The sequence below is a fragment of the Lactuca sativa genome, chromosome 5 (assembly GCF_002870075.4).
Source record: "Lactuca sativa cultivar Salinas chromosome 5, Lsat_Salinas_v11, whole genome shotgun sequence".
Classification (NCBI taxonomy): domain Eukaryota; kingdom Viridiplantae; phylum Streptophyta; class Magnoliopsida; order Asterales; family Asteraceae; genus Lactuca; species Lactuca sativa.
Window position 1 is genome coordinate 23,153,438 of NC_056627.2, and position 17,607 is coordinate 23,171,044.

Genomic DNA, 17,607 nt, shown 5'->3' on the forward strand with positions numbered 1-17,607 from the left:
ATCCTAGCCCTAATTTCTCATTTGGGTGTTTAATTAGGGATTCATTTCTAATCAAGCTTTGTCCTTTTCTTTTTCAGATGTCTGCTAACACCAACAACAACAACGCTTCTGGGTCATTCTCGTTGATGAACTTGTGTCAGAAAGTGACATTTGATGGTTCAAACTTCAACGAGTGGATGAGGTACATTCGCATGCTCACACGCTATGAGGACAAAGAATATGTCCTCGATGAAAAGCTTGAGAAGATCATCCTAGATGTTGCTACTCCTAAGGAACTGGCCGCCTTTGAGGCCCACGAGCGTGATGCCCCGAAAGTTCACTGCATCATGCTGGCCACCATGAACCTCGAACTCCAAAAGTCCTATGAGGACATGTATCCATATGAAATGCATCAGGATTTGCTGGACAGGTATCACCAGAGCGCGAGGCAAGAGCGCTATGAGATCATTACTAACATGATCACCGCTAAGATGGGGAGTGGAGAATCCCTAACCTCTCATTTGCAAAAAATGCAGAGGTATGTTGATCGTCTTCTCAAACTTAATGTTAAGTTTGATGAGGATTTGGCTATCGACATAATCCTCCACTCCTTGCCCTCCTGCTACAATCAGTTTAGGATGACCTACCATATGAACAAAGAGGAGGTCTCCTTGAGCAAGCTCCAAGGACTTTTGAGGACTGCTGAGAGCAATCTCAAAGACAAATCCGTTGCACCGTCCCCTGCTGTGGCCGCTCCTGTGATGGAAATAGGTCAAGGAAAGGGCAAAAAGAGGAAGGCTCCATGTAAGAGCCACCATAAAGGGAAACCCCGTGATGGTTCGTCCTCAAGTGGGACCAAAGCTGGCCCCGTTAAACCCTCTTCCGATCCTAAAGAAGCAGAGTGCTTCTATTGCCACCAAAAAGGCCACTGGAAGCGAAGCTGCCCACAATATCTGCAGGACATAAGAGATGGGAAGATCAAGCCCACATTTGCAGGTATGTATTCTATTAAATCTAATAACTCATCATTTGCTACTTCATGGGTTCTTGATACAGGATGTGGTTACCACATTTGTTCTGATTTGCAGGGCCTAAAAAGAAGTAGGGAGATGGAGCATGGGAAGACGAACCTGATTATGGGAAACAGAAGATCTTCGCCTGTGACCAAAGTCGGTGTTTATTCTTTAGTGTTGAGTAATGGGTTAGGAGTAGATTTAGAGAATTGCTGTTATTCGCCAGATATGGCAAGAAACATTATTTCTTTTCACGGGTTGTTTAGACAAGGTTTCAGATATTCTTTTGATAATAATAATGGTTCTATTAATGTTTATTTGAATGGTGTCTTTTATTTCAATGCATTACCTTGTAATGGGATTTATGAATCTGTGATGATTGTTGATAATTTTGGAAATAATGTTTTGAATATTGATTCGTCTACTAGTCTAGACAAAGCATGCTTGTGGCATTGTCGCCTTGGCCATGTCAACAAGAAACGCATAGCCCAACTCCAAAAGGATGGAGTGTTGGAGTCATTCGACCTTAGGGACGATGACACGTGTGAGTCTTGTTTACTTGGGAAGATGACCAAGTCACCCTTTACTGGCACTTGTGAAAGGGGTGAGGGTTTATTGGATCTCATACACACTGATGTGTGTGGGCCCTTTAGATCCACCACAAGGGATGCTTGCCGCTTCTACGTGACTTTTACAGATGATTATAGCAGATATGGATATATCTACTTGACCAAGCAAAAGTCGGAAACCTTTGAAAAGTTCAAAGAGTTTAAGAATGAAGTGGAGAATCAGCTGGGCAGGAAAATCAAGATGCTTCGGTCAGACCGAGGAGGAGAGTACCTAAGTCTTGAGTTTCACGACTATCTAAAAGAATGTGGAATCATTTCGCAATTGACGCCTCCGAGAACGCCACAATTGAATGGTGTGGCTGAGAGACGTAATCGGACCTTGTTGGACATGGTTCGTTCTATGATGAGTCGGACTTCGTTACCAATAGCTTTCTGGGGGTATGCCTTAGAGACTGCCGCCCACATACTTAACTTAGTTCCCACCAAGAAGGTTTCCAAGACTCCTCACGAGATGTGGACAGGGAAGGCTCCCTCGTTGGCACATATCAAGGTTTGGGGTTGCGAGGCTTTCGTAAGACGAGAAACTCACGACAAACTAGAACCTCGCAGTGAGAAGTGTTATTTCATCGGCTATCCGCAGAAGTCTTTTGGCTACCTTTTCTATAAACCAAATGACAATGTTGTCTTCGTTGCTAGAAGAGGGGTTTTTCGAGAAAGGGAATTAATAAGCCAAGAAGACAGTGGGAGGCAAATTGAACTTGAAGAAATTCAAGATCAAAGCGATGAAGGAACCTCGGACACTGGCACTCAACTTGAGGAAGAAACTCCTGTTGAACCTATTGACGAGTCCCTACCTCTTCGACGTTCCACTAGGGCTAGTGTTCCACCCCAGTTTTATGGTTTTCATATTACTACTGAAGGGGATACATTTATTAGTGATAGTACACTAGTAAATTTGGATGAACCTAGCAGCTATAAGGAAGCCATGGCAGGCCCAGAGTCTGCAAAATGGAAAGAGGCTATGGACAGCGAGATTCAGTCCATGTACGACAACCAAGTTTGGAATTTGGTTGATAATGTACCGGGTCGTAAGACAGTCGGGTGCAAGTGGATCTTCAAGAAGAAGACGGACATGGATGGGAAAGTGCATACTTATAAAGCGCGATTGGTTGCGAAGGGCTTTACTCAAACTCCCGGAGTGGACTATGATGAGACCTTCTCACCAGTTGCGAAGATAAAGTCTATTAGGGTGATGCTTGCCATAGCTGCGTTTCATGATTATGAAATATGGCAGATGGACGTGAAAACCGCTTTCCTTAATGGAAAGTTGGCTGAGGATGTCTACATGAATCAGCCAGAGGGTTTTGTCGATGAGAAGCATCCGAATAGAGTATGCAAGCTTGAGAAATCTATTTATGGATTGAAACAAGCATCTCACAGATGGAATCTTTGTTTTGATGAGAAGGTTAAAGAGTTTGGCTTTCTACGAAACAAAGATGAATCTTGTGTGTATGTCAAAGCCAGTGGGAGTATAGTAAGCTTCCTCGTATTGTATGTCGACGACATACTACTCATAGGAAACGATGTCCCAACCTTGCAGGAGGTCAAGTCCTGGCTTGGGAAATGTTTCGCTATGAAAGACCTCGGAGAAGCCGCTTATATTCTGGGAATAAGAATAGTAAGAAACAGGGAAAAGAGACTGATAGGACTCAGTCAGGATACATATTTGGAAAAGGTACTAAAGCGTTTTAGTATGGAAAATTCCAAGAAAGGGGAGTTGCTAATCCAAAGCAATACCAAGCTGAGTAAGACTCAGAGCCCGAGTACAGAGACAGAGATAGCTGATATGAGCCGAGTACCTTACGCTTCCGCAGTAGGCTCTATCATGTACGCTATGACTTGTACTCGCCCTGATGTGGCCTTCGCTTTGAGCATGGTCAGCAGATATCAAGGGAATCCCGGTAGAGCACATTGGATTGCAGTTAAGAATATTCTTAAGTACCTTCGGAGGACCAAGGAATGGTTTCTAGTCCTCGGTGGGAGTGATGACTTAAGGGTACGAGGGTACAGTGATCCTAGTTTTCAGACGGATCGGGATAACTTCCGATCGCAGTCGGGCTGGGTCTTTACCCTAAATGGAGGAGCAGTGACTTGGAAAAGTTCCAAACAAGAGACCGTAGCTGATTCAACATGCGAATCACAGTATATTGCGGCGAGCGAAGCGTCAAAGGAGGCTATATGGTTGAAGAACTTCATTGGAGACCTTGGAGTTGTGCCATCCATAAAGGAGCCCGTGGAAATTGTCTGTGATAATGAAGGAGCGGTTGCCTTAACCAAGGAACAAAGGGATCATGGCAGATCTCGACATATCGACAGGAAATACCACTTTATTAGACATCGGGTAGAAGAGGGACTTCTCGTTGTGAAGAGGGTATCGTCAGAAGATAACCCAACAGATCCCCTTACGAAGGGACTGAGTAGGGTCAAGCATTTGCAGCACGCTAGGAGCGTAGGGCTAAAGGACGATATTAGTTTGGATTAGATAGATAGGAAACTTGTAATAGATAATGTCATATTCAACAAATGATGATTAAATAAAGGTGTGTTATTTATAAGAAAGTTTCTATCTTGTGTTGATTATTTATCTATTGTGTCGATTTTGCATGTTTTGACTTCCTGAATAATAAGATTATTCGAACAGTTCACAATCTCTCATATGTTGGAAGTAGATATGAAGGAAGATTGTCATAAATTTGTTTGTAGATTGTCTGAAAAGTTTTAGACATAGCAAAGGTTTGCTGCAAAGTTTATGAGTGCTTATGAAATTTGTATTGAGCATTGAAATAGACCCACACTTGCTGGTATTACTTCATGAATGTTATCACAAGTGATCGCAAGATGATAATATCATATAATCTTTAAACCTAGAGATATGGTTATTGTTTGCTAGTTGATTATACATTGATAATGCGAAAACGCATCAGTAACTTGATGTTATAAAACGTATTATTGTGTGTGGTTCAACTAGTAAATGATAAAGGCATATTAGTCGACGTTTTTCTGTTCCTTTTATTCTATGAGGATAAAAGCGATATCTAGGCCACTTGATGATTTGGTTTGACTTATGTGTCGGGCCCGGTCAGGATAAAGTTGATATGTTCAACTGAGTTCTATGTCGAACAAATCAGAGATCAAGAAATAAAGTGCTAAACAATAATTATTGTTAGCATGATATCTAGAACAGAGGATTATGTGATCCCTTATCTAAAGGACAGATTATTGGTCAGGGTTGACAGCGGCTATTGAAAGCTACGATTGCTATCGGGTACGGAAGTCATACGTGAGATATAGTTACTAGACTTATCCAAGTGGGAGACTGTTGGATTAGTGTCTAAGTTAGTAACCATATTTTGTATATACTTGACCCGAGTGTGCATGGTCCTTTTGGGTTGCCTTCACCAAAGCAACTTGACAAGGTAATTTGATATGAGAGAGGAGAAATTATGATTTATTTATATATTATAAGAATAATATATTAAAGGAGAAATCATATTTATTTAATTAGTATTAGTCATAAATTAATTAGGAATTAATTTGGTGACTAAAAGAGATTAATTAAATAAAGGGGTATAAACTGTCAAATGTGTGATAGTTGAGTTTTGGGCTAGGAAACCTAATGGACTAAGGGGGAACGAAATTATGATGAAGGATCATCATATTTTCGTCCAAGGCCTCATTCCATAAGGTTCCTTGGGCTGCTTGGTGGCTAAGCTGTCCATTAGGGTTTAGACTAAAACCCTAGCACCCTATAGTATAAATACATGCCCTATGCTTCAATTTAAGGCCACTTGATTCCAAGGAAACCCTAGGGCCGAAATTAGCATCATTCCCTTCTCTCTCTTAGTTGCCTTCTTGCTTCAAGGTGTTTGTGAGCCATTAGAGGCACTACAATTGTGGTGCTTGCTTTCAAGAGTTCAAGAGAGTTCAAGAGATCAAGAAAACTAGTTGTTATTGCTATATAACAACAAAGGTATGTCTACTACACTTCTATGTAATTTTCGAAAATCATAGAAGCATGCTAGGGTTTATTTTGTGTTCATAAAGTTGTATGTCTTATAGTGAAAACATAGATCCAACTAGGGTTGCATGCACACATAGGATTGTTTGTATTAAACCTATCACAAATAACATACAAGTTAATCATGCAATTGCACTAGGGTGCCTTGGAAACCATCCAAGGTCTTGTACCAATTACCAAGGAACCCCCCCCCCCCCCCGGGTCTTCCATACAAAAATCATACTTATGATAACACATAGTCAATCGACAATCCACATATCGTATAATGGGCTGGCCTTGGTGCCTTAGACCCATTGGTATGGTGAGAAGACTCACCTCTCGATTACTGAACTGGTAAGTTGAAGTCAAATATTTTCCACACGCCGCTCCTTAACTGCCTACAATCATCAAGTGATTAACTTAACACCATCCTATAAATACTCCTAGGTCAACCCTGGTGATAGCCAAGGTCAACAGTCCATGTTGACTTCGACTCGTCGAGTATAGCTAGCCACTCGTCGAGTCCTAGCATAACTCGTTAAATCGCTGAGTCACTTGAGTGACTCGTCAAGTTCCATAACGTTTGCAGCCGCAAACTCACAACCGCGAACTCCTGGCCACAAATCCATCCAGCTAGAAACCCCTCGGCCGCAAACTCCTTGGCCGACTCATCGAGTTGATTAAAGAACTCGGCGAGTTCCGTTGGTCCTTCTTGTTTTCGGCCTTTTCCAGTGGGGTCTAGAGTCCCAAACGTTAGATCTAGCCTTCCCTAGTATAGATGTCACGTAAACTGACAAACTTTACGTGCATGCAAGGCCTCACATGGCTATAACACCAAAATTAGTCTTCATACAAGATTTTACTGCATGGAAAGGGATTGAGCTGCCTAAAGGAGGCAACTTTATGCCATTAGGGACCTAAAGAGATCCAGATCTGGAACCATATCCCTGAGATAATTCCAGATCCGAGTATGACTCCATTTTGCACCAAAAATGGCCATTTACTTCCAAGAAGAGGGATTTAAGTGTCTAAAGCTCAAGGTAACGACTTTATACCTCAAGATGGTGGCCAAAGTAGTGTAAATGTCGGATCTACTGCTTCTCTCCTTGCTCCTTCTTCGTCAAGCTCCAAAAATCCTTCCCAAACCACCAAAATCAAACACAAACTATCTTAGTCTCACTCAAGAGTGTTCATGGCCGCAAATTGCTTTCTGTAGGGAGATAGGGTGCTAGGGGAGGCCACAAGGGCAGTTAATGACCTTTAAATATGGGAAAAACCCTGATATTAGGGTTTCTTCTCCACAACTCTAACTCGACGAGTCGGCCTTCCAACTCGCCGAGTTGGTCCCGATACGCGTTCATAGTTAAATGTCCCTACTCGACGAGTCATACTCCCAACTCGCTGAGTCCATGCAACAAAACCCTGAAGTTACTAAATCAAATAATACCTGGAACATGTGTCACAGGATGGTCAACCCTAGCCCTCTCATTCCATTAAATACTTGAACATTAGCGTTTTGGATCATCAGGTCGTTCTCATGTCGTGAGGCTTCATACCTCATGTCGTGAGATTCGAAAACGCGGGTCAACAAGTCAATGGTCACTCACGACGTGAGCACGTTATCTCACATGGTGACCATCTTCCAAAAGGTTAGAAATTCAATAAATTAAGTACATCCATGATCCGGATGTTACAATTCTGCTCCACTAGAATCAGACTTCATTCTCAAAGTCCACTACTGCAAATAACCCATGATAATGCTCCCTCAACTCCTTTTAAGGCTCCTACGTCCATTCTGAAGCCTTTCGGTGCTGCCACCACACCTTCACGAGATCCACCACCTTGTTCTCCAAGGCATTCGCCCTCTTATCAAGGATCACCACTGGTCGTCTATATAATTCAGGCGATCATCAACCTGAATCTCCTCCAACGGAACCACTGCAAAATCATCAACCAAACACTTCCGCAGTTGAGAGACATGAAAAGTGTTATGAATTGGACTAAGCTCCTCAGGTAGCTCCAAATGATACACAACCATGCCTAACTGGGCTATCACCTTAAAAGGACCGATATAATTAGGGCTTAGGTTACCCCACCTCCTGAATCAGATGACACCTTTTTAAGGTGACACATTCAGGAGCACCATGTCCCTAGCATGGAACTCTAAGTCTGACCGGAGTCTATCTGCATAACTCTTATGTCGACTTTTAGTTGTCTGAAGTCTGCCGCGAACCTACTGAATCAATTTCGTCGTCTTTAGTACCACCTCGGTACTCCCCATGACCCATTGACCGACCTTTTCACAACATATCGGGGTCCTAGACTTCCTCCCATAGAGCATCTCGAAAGGTGTTCGATCAATTTTGGCGTGATAATTGTTGTTATACGAAAATTATGCCAAAGGAAGATATATATCGCAACTACCTCCAAAATCTAGTACACATGCCCGCAACTGTCCTCCAAAGTCTGGATAGTCCGCTCACTCTGAGCATCAGTCTGTGGGTGGAAATTCATATTGAAGTGCAACCAAATCCTCATGGAATGTCTTCCAGAACCTGGAAGTAAACCGAACTATCCCTATAAGATACAATAAATCCGGCTACCCATGTCATGCCACCACCTCCCAAATGTAGATATCGATCAACTTCTCCGCCGAAATGATCTCCAGAATTGGAATAAAATGTGTGCTCTTTGTCAATCGATCCACGATGACCCATATTGAATCCACTCTGCACGTCGTCGTAGGCCATTTGGTGATAAAATCCATTGTAATCTCCTTCCATTTCCAAAGGGGACTTCCAAGGCCTCCATCTTGTTGTAGGGTCGCTGGTTCTCGGCCTTGAACTTTATACAAGTTAAGCACCTCTCCACATACTAGACCACATCTCGCTTCATGCATGGCCACCAATAATCAGGCCGAAGATCTCTATACATCATTGTCTTTCCGGGATAAATAGAGAATATCGACTTGTGCTACTCCTCCATCAGAACCTGACGCGCACCACCCTAATATGCAACCCACACCCTCCAAGAAGAGTCAATAATCCCTGGCTATCATAATCAAAGGAAGTCACCTAACCAACTATGTGCTCACTCTTCTGGTGCTCTTCCTTCATAGTCTCAAACCGTGCCTCTCGAATATGCTCTAATATGGTGTGTGCGATGCGGTCATCTCGAGCTCTTCCCCTTCGAACCAGAAGTACTTGAAACATAAACTGAAAACCGTAAGCACAAAGGTTGGTGATTTTCCCAAAATACCGCATACCTTATATATCAAACATCTGACATCCAGCCCCGCTCGAAACAGATGTCATCAGGCCCCGCCTGGCATCGGTCCCTGCCCAGTATCCATACAAATACATAAACACATGCAAATATCACAAAGATAAATAGCATACAATATAATTATCAAGCCCCGCCCGACATCGGGCCTCACCCAGTAAACATATCAAAAAACATACATGCAGAGTCTCACATATAACTAGCATCCTAATCATAGTAAACCATGGGCCGACATTGGTGCCTTCGACCCGCTAAACACAGTGAGGAAACTCACCTCTAGCTACTGAATCTCTCAAATAAAATCTTTGTCTACATATCTAGAAAATCCCCGCGCGCTAACACCATCAAATAATGTCCAATTAATAATTGGATCTATATCCATAATCAAGAATATAAATTACTTGTTCAACATCCAAGGTAAAAGACCATTTTACCCTTTTCCTAATTGGGCCCAAAAAACCATCATGGAGCTACTTCTAAGAAAGCCCATAGTCTATCTATGGTCCAAAATCAGAAGTCCAATGGCCCACAAGGCCCAAACCCTAAAAGTATGAAATATGGCCCAAACTCATCAAAATCAACCCAAAAGTCAAATAGTTGAGTACGATGGGTGTACTTAGACTTACACTTAGCATACTCCTTTCGGGGCTAGTACGAGCTGAGTACACCCCGCGTACTCCATTGACAACCAATCTAACCCATTAAGCACTTAATTGGTTAAACCATCATGCCAAATGTGACAACCCGAAATTTCCATTCTGTACAAACTATATCACTTCAATAGAAGTTATAGCAGTCACAGTTAATTTTCAGACTTTTTTGCGTAAGTTTGAGTAATTCAGGGTTTACACTTCAGGAAATATCAGGAAAGTGGGTGCAATAGGGTTTTGTGCAACATTGTTATTCCAAAACTCTATTATATTAGAGATCATTTCAGGAATAAAAATATTTTATGCCAAAAATATCTCAGGACTATAAATAGAATTCTGAACCAAATTCATTCATTATTCACATTTCCAACTAGAGAAAAGCCATTTTCTCTCTCATGGATCTTCGGGTTTTTATCCCAAATCGTGAGTACCTCTTTCTAGTAGTGTTAGAAAGCTTTATATGTAGTTATAACATGATTTAGAAGGCTAAATCACTAGATTTAGGAGTTTACTCCCCAAGGTGTTCTTGGGCGGTAAACTCCTGAAACAAAGCCGAGACCGACCCTTGTGTTATGCTACTGCCTTAGACTCATTTATAAGTGTGTTAGGGACACGAAATCAAGCAAAATCCACCCAAGTTTGGGAGTTCACGGCCCAAGAGTTTCTTAGGCCGTAAACTCCAAATTCAAGCTCCAAATGGTGCTTTTAAGGCACCTAAAGCATTGGACATTTACTAGGAATTTTCCCACTTAATTAAAGGACAAAAACACATCAAAATCACCTCTTGAAGTGAGTTTACGGCCCTGGTAATGCTCCTAGGCTGTAAACACCAAACAAGGGCACCAAAGTGTGCCTAGGGTCCTCATTAGCTTTAAACAAATGTTTAGAACCTATCCTTCATATGCAAGAGACTTGAAAACAACAAAAACACCATTCCAAGGGAGTTTACGGCCGTAAACTCCAAAGGAAATGGCCTTGGGGCCGTAAAGTCCTCTAGGGAGTGTTTCTAGGCCTTAAACCCTTCCAAGGACTTAAGCACCAAGTTGGAATAATTCTAGGAATCATTTGGGACTTCAAAACACACAATCCCCCATGGTTGGGAGTTTACGGCCGTAAACTCAAGAGTTTACAACCTTAAAATCCATGTGTGTTAGTATATGAGGAGTAAACTCATATATGGGGTCCTTTGGAACCCTAAACACAAGTACCTTGTCCCATAATAGCTTAGATGCAATCCTTAGGGCTTAAAACACTTATATAAAGTGTTTATTATGTCTAGGATGTCTTAGCTTTATCAATTAGTAACTTAAGACTAATTGAGTGCATATATGTGTGATTATATGTTCATTAGGATCGTAGTGTGTGTACAAGTCCTCGCTTGACACCTAGCAATCCTATACCGTTCAGTTCATCCCAATCACCATCTACAGGTGAGTTCATACCCCTTAATCAATGTTTTAAATGATTTTAAATGCTTTAATGGGGGGGAATACAAGTAGAAAACAGTATGTTATTAAATCAATCTTATGTATTTTATAACGGTGTTTTCACTCAGTAGATTTCACATATTTCAAAAGGTGTCACATGAAATGGTTTTCTATCTTAAAATACCTTGATAACAAAAGTATTAGTTTTGAAATGTTTATTAAAATGACATCAAGTCATTCTTAATTATTGTTCAAAACTCCTAGATATCTTGCAAAACCATTATTTTTACCTTCTTGAGCGAAACTACACTTATATGCATATGTTCTTATATATGTATTGATGTTATAGTTTCCATCCTTCGTTCAGTTTCCCACACCCTGGTGTATCGAGGGGTGCATAAATCTAATTGAACAACCAATTACTTTCCAGTTAATTATCATAGGGATAGTTAGAAGGAACAAACATTTATTCCTATTACAAAGAATCACACAAGAGTCAGTTCATTCATGAGTCTATACCAATACCTTACATGATACATGATGTACACGTACTTAGGATTACATGATACATGAATATGTTTACATATACTTACCTGTTACATGAACACACTTACATGAATACCATACAGGAACACTGTTACTTAGGTGCATTATCCTGTATTGACTTACCTGGATACTTGTACTTAGAACTACAAGGATGATTTATTAGTACTTACTGTGTAAATTGTCTTTCCTATCCCAGTTCAATGGGATAATTCGGCGGGACTTACCATTCCGAACCCCACTGATTAGCACCAGTGGTCGATGAACGTCTACGGATGTCTAAGGTTGTTACTTACTTAGTAGTCAGTGACTGGACTAACCATCCCTCTGTCCAACTGTTGCAACAGTGGATGAGATGTGAATCTTCGGAGGGTCATTAGGTTAACGATCGATATTAGGAGATCGATGTTGGGACTAACCCTCCCTCCACCCTGCTGCCGCTACAGAGGATGAGGGGACACTCTTCGGATGTCCATAGGGTCTATCTTTCGCTTCGGTGATGTCGTGTTTGTCCTGGTAACACGAGACAATAACACTTACATGATTATATTTTTCCTGTTTACTTTATTTTGTGATACTTTCACATAAACGAGGAGTTGGACTAAGTACTCTAGTACTAGTCAATAGAAAGAAAAAGCTATCATATTACTTACAAAACATTCGGGTCTTGGTAGAAGACTACACTTCATACTTATAGAACATTCGGGTCTTGGTAGAAGACTACATAGTCATAACAAAACATTCGGGTCTTGGTAGAAGACTACACTTCATACTTATAGAACATTCGGGTCTTGGTAGAAGACTACATAGTCATAACAAAACATTCGGGTCTTGGTAGAAGACTACATAGTCATAACAAAACATTCGGGTCTTGGTAGAAGACTACACTTCATACTTATAGAAAATAAGGGATTTTCTAGGGTTTTTCATACTTACATCAACATTTTCATTTAAAGGTTTACATGGCCTTCATGATAGATTTTCATAAGCAAGACAATGACATTTAATTACTTATGAATTCACCAGCTTTAAAGCTGATACTCTCTTTCAAAATAACTTGTATTCTCAGGTCAATAGTAGACAGGTACGATGGCTAGGTTTTGAGAAGACGGAGCAGACAAGACTCGTCTTTTATTTTGATTGTATATTTTTGGTGTCTTACTACAATGAAAGAACACACATGTATTAAAACTCTACTTGTAATGCAATGGATGATGTTGTTGCTTGTTTATTATATTACACTGTTGTGATACTGTACATGACGTCCTCCACCCCTGAACGTTTCTGCCGTTCGTGGTTTTGGGGTGTGACACCAAAATCTTAGATCTGATTCTAAATGGTAACTTAATGCATAAAGTTAGAAACTTTATTCTCGTGCATATCTTAATAAGACCCAAAACTCAAAGAGAACCGTAACAAGGAACCTAACACATGCATGGACCAAAATAGCTCATAAACATTTCATTTTTTATGGACAAGGGACCTCAAATGTGCTAAGATCTAACATACATGGCTTTTGGAGTAGACCATAATCTCAAATATGGCTTAAAAGACCCCAAAATACATAAATAACACCATAAGTTAGATCTAGCATAAAGAACCATCAAGATGAGAGCTTTTTACCTCAAATGGCTTGCTAAGATGAAGATGACTTTGGATCTATGAGCTCAAGCCACTCCTAAGCAACCTCCAAGTGTTCTTCCTCTTATACTTCACCAAAACACCACTAAAACTCACTTTCAAGCTCAAATCTCACAAATTACAACTAGGGTTTCGATTTTAGGGTATAGAGAGATGGAGGCTATTCATTAGAATGTCCAAGGGTGTCTTAAGTTGCATAAATAGGGAACAAACCCTAAAAATTAGGGTTTGACCCTGCATTGCGTATGTCATGTATATTCTTATAATTCGTGTATCTCAAAAATATCATTCATCACATAAAAATCATAATTCATGTATCTCAAAAATATCAAAACATTTGTCAAATATATCAGAATATAAACATCCCAAGCTGAACAAATGGTGTGTGCATTGCAATCATCTGGAGCTCTTCCCCTTGCTACCGAAAGTACCTGAAACCAAAACTGAAAACTGTAAGCACGAAGCTTAGTGAGTCTCCCCAAACTACCACATACCATACACATAACATCCAACTAGGAGATATGGGCCTCTCCCACTCTGATGGAGATTTGGGCCCCGCCCACACTCTACTGTCTAGGAGATTTGGGCCCCACCCACACTCTGTTGTCTAGGAGATTCGGCCTCGCCACTCTCCGCTGTCTAGGAGATTTGGGCCCCACCCACTCTCCGCTGTCTAGGATATTTGGGACCCGCCCACACTCCACTGTCTAGGAGATTTGAGACCTGACCACACTCCGTTGTCTAGGAGATTCGGGCCCTGCCCACGCTCCGCTGTCTAGGAGATTCGGGCCCCGCCCACACCCCGCTGTCTTGGAGATTCGGGCCCTGCCTACTCTCCACTACTAACATACATACAAGTATCACACAGACAACAAGTATATCTATTCCTATCAAGTAGTCACATATCTATACTCAAATAATATTACGAGATTTGGGCCCCGCCCACCTCGGCTACTATGAGATTCGGGCCCCGCCCGCACTCACATACATAAACAAACACATACAAGTATCACATAGACAACAAGTATACCATAATCTATCAATTCATAACCATACTCAGATAATGCTAAGATATGGGCCCTGCCCACACTTAGTTGCTAATCATACACAATTCTAAGATACGGGCCCCGCCCACAATTAGCTACTAATCATCATAGATACTCTACACGGGCCGACATTGGTGCCTTCGGCCCGTTCCTACTTAAGGAAACTCACCTGGCACTGCTGAAGTCCCGCAAATAAATCTCGGGCTGCTGGCTGACAGATCCCCAAGCTGTCAACATCAAAACAAAACCCAATTAACCATTTGGGTTTCCAATGCATAACTCTAAAATCCCCACTTAGGGTAAAAGGACCATTTTACCCCTAACCTAGTTTGGTCCAAGATTATCGCCCAACCTCATACTCTGAAAGCCCAAAATACCAATAGTCAAACAAGGCCCAATTATGGCCTAATTTTCCAAATTGGGCCCAAACCTCTACATGGTCTTACCTTAAGGCCCAACCATTTATTCTGGTCCAAACACTTGGCAGTCCACTGGTCCAATATTTCATAATCATCAAGGCCCAGCTATGACCCAATTTTCCAAATCAGGCCCAAGCTTTTCCAATGGGCCTTATCCTAAAGCCCAATTCAATATTCTAGTCCATATACTTGTTCTTGGATGGCCCATCAATAGCCCAATCACCAAAGACAAAATTAGGGTTTTTACATAAAATGACGATTAGGGTTAAGTGTTCTTACTTAACCCATTAAGGACTAAACCCATTAAGTCCATCACTCCATTATACCATTCATACAATGCAGTTGAACATAAATCAAAGTTCCAGTCTAACAGTCCAAAGGCGGGTCCTGGCAATTCCCAAACTAACATTCCAAGAATTAGGGTTTTCTAAACCCTAATTAGTGTTTCCAATCCAAGTCACAAACCAACTAAGTCTAAATTAAGGTATTGGGCCGATTAGGGTTCTGCTAGGTCGGGCACCACCCACAGCCACCTTAGGCAGTGACGGTTGGCGGCGGCTCGAGGTGGTGGTGGGGGTTTTCCATGGTTTTTCTCTGGCTTAAAACACACAATCATATCTTCCACAAGGAGTAAACACACTCACACCCACCCATGCGGTGGTAGGTGGCAGTAAACGGTGGCAGCTACCACCCATGGTGGTGGTGGCGGGCCTTCCTTGGTTTTTTCCGGCTAGGTATTATGCAAACAGCACCATGAGCGCAATAACAACGTAAATATACTCAACCACCTAATGTCCGACCACCCCTCAAGCGGCTGGCATCGCCGAAATACAACAAAATGGCAACCACTTGGGTGGCGGCAGCCACTATCGGCATACCCGATGACAAACCGTCGAACAAAACAAAGGAGAGGAGAAAGAGAAGTGGTAGATGGTCATACCAGGTGCTTCTCGGAAATTTGCGACCTATGCAGCGATGAACAGCGCTTCGACTCCATTGGCGGTTCTTTGGCGATCCACGTGACGTTTCAACATTGCTCTTGACGTCCGGCAATCGTAGTGGCGTTCCGATGGCGAGTTAGCAGCGGCAGCAGACTCGGTGATGCAACGGCGGCTAGGGAGCTCCTTGAGGGTGGCAGCTGTGAAATGGTGTCTTAGGTTTAGGGTTAGACGATGGGAGGGAATACCAGGTATAACAGTGTCTCTCTTCAAACATTTGAACGTTTTTACAACACCAGTCCCTCCTCACCAGATCTTCTTCAACTTTAATCCAATATTTACCCTTTATCCCTTGATTCTATAATTTCATTTCATTTTAGGTCTAAAACTTACCAAACAACCCCTTAGCCTCCACAATCTCTTCAAATTAAGTCCCAATAATTTACCAAGTAGTCCCTGCCTTCATAAATATTTACAAACCACTCCAAAACTTACCCTTTTAACCCCCAACTTCTATAATTGTAACAATTAACTCCTCGAGACCAACACCTTGCCATATTATTATTGATTTTTAGGGCTACTATTCATTCATAAATTTGTCTATTTATTTATTTAATAAACGGGGTGTTACATCGCAATCCTTAAATGAACCCTTGTGGTGCTGCTACTGAACTTTCACCAACTCAACAACCATGTTCTTCAGGTTTTCGTCTTTCTGTTAAGAATTGCCACGGGTTTCTCGATATAATTCAGGCGATCATCCACCTGAATATCCTCCAATGTACCATCGCGGAATCATCCAATAAACATTTCCACAACTGAGATACATTGAACGTACTATGTATCTTACTAAGCTCCTCGAGAAGATCCAAACGATAAGAAACCTGACCCACCCGGATCAAAACCCTGAAAGGACCGATGTACCTGGGAACCAACTTGCCCCTCTTCCTAAATCGGATGACACCTTTCCAAGGTGATACCTCCGCTGCTCTACACCACAATTGTCACGCCTGTCTCTTTCGCACTGGTGAAGGCCTGGCCTTGGCCTCGGACTTGGTCCGACTGAGTTCAGCTCAGGCCAAGTCCTATAATAGTTTTGACTTCTCTTTTTGACGTTTCCTCTGAGGGATACGTTAACAATTTGATTGACTAGCACAAGGATTTTCCGTATCAGCATCCCGATCATTTGTTTGACTGTCAGTAGACTGAGGTGAGTTTGCTCACTATACTATAGGACACTAGCATATGTTATGTACTTGTAGTCTTTGTGTTATATGCATGTGTTCCTGTTTGCTATATGTATGTGGGGTGAAATAGACCCAATATAGTCTCGTGCTAGCACATGAGTTGAAATAGACTCAGGAGTGAAATAGACCTGGTACGGCTTTGGGTCAACACAAGAGTTGAAATAGACTCGGGGGTGAAATAGCCCCGGGGATGAAATAGACCCGGAACAACTTTGAGCTGACAGATGTGTATGGTATGTGGTATTTTGTGGAACTCGCTTAGATTCATGCTTATAGTTTTTAGTTTATGTTTCAGGTACTTCTGGATCGATGGGGAAGAGCTCGGATGATCACATCGCACCCATACACCATGATTTCCACTTTACGTGACTTTGATGTATTTAGGGATGTTTGATTTATATACACTGTTTTTCTTATGGATTTATGAACATGTTTGATTGGTGATTTTAATATTAAAACGAAATTTTTGGTCTTAAATTTTGGGACGTTACAACTGAGCTCCTCACGTTAGATCCAAATGGTAGGCAACCTTGCCTACATGAATAATAAACCATAAGGGGTCAAATATATCAAGGGCCCAACTTGCCTCACGTCCAAAATTGTATGACACCCTTCCAATGTGACACCTTTAGAACCACAAAATCCCTAACTTGAAACTCAAGATCAGATCTCCATTGATCTGCATAGCTCTTATACCAACTTTGCACAGTCTAAAGTCCCCCACGTGCATGTTGAATAAGCTTTGTAGTCTTGAGCATGTCATTAGTTCTACTCATGACTATCTGAATAACATTTC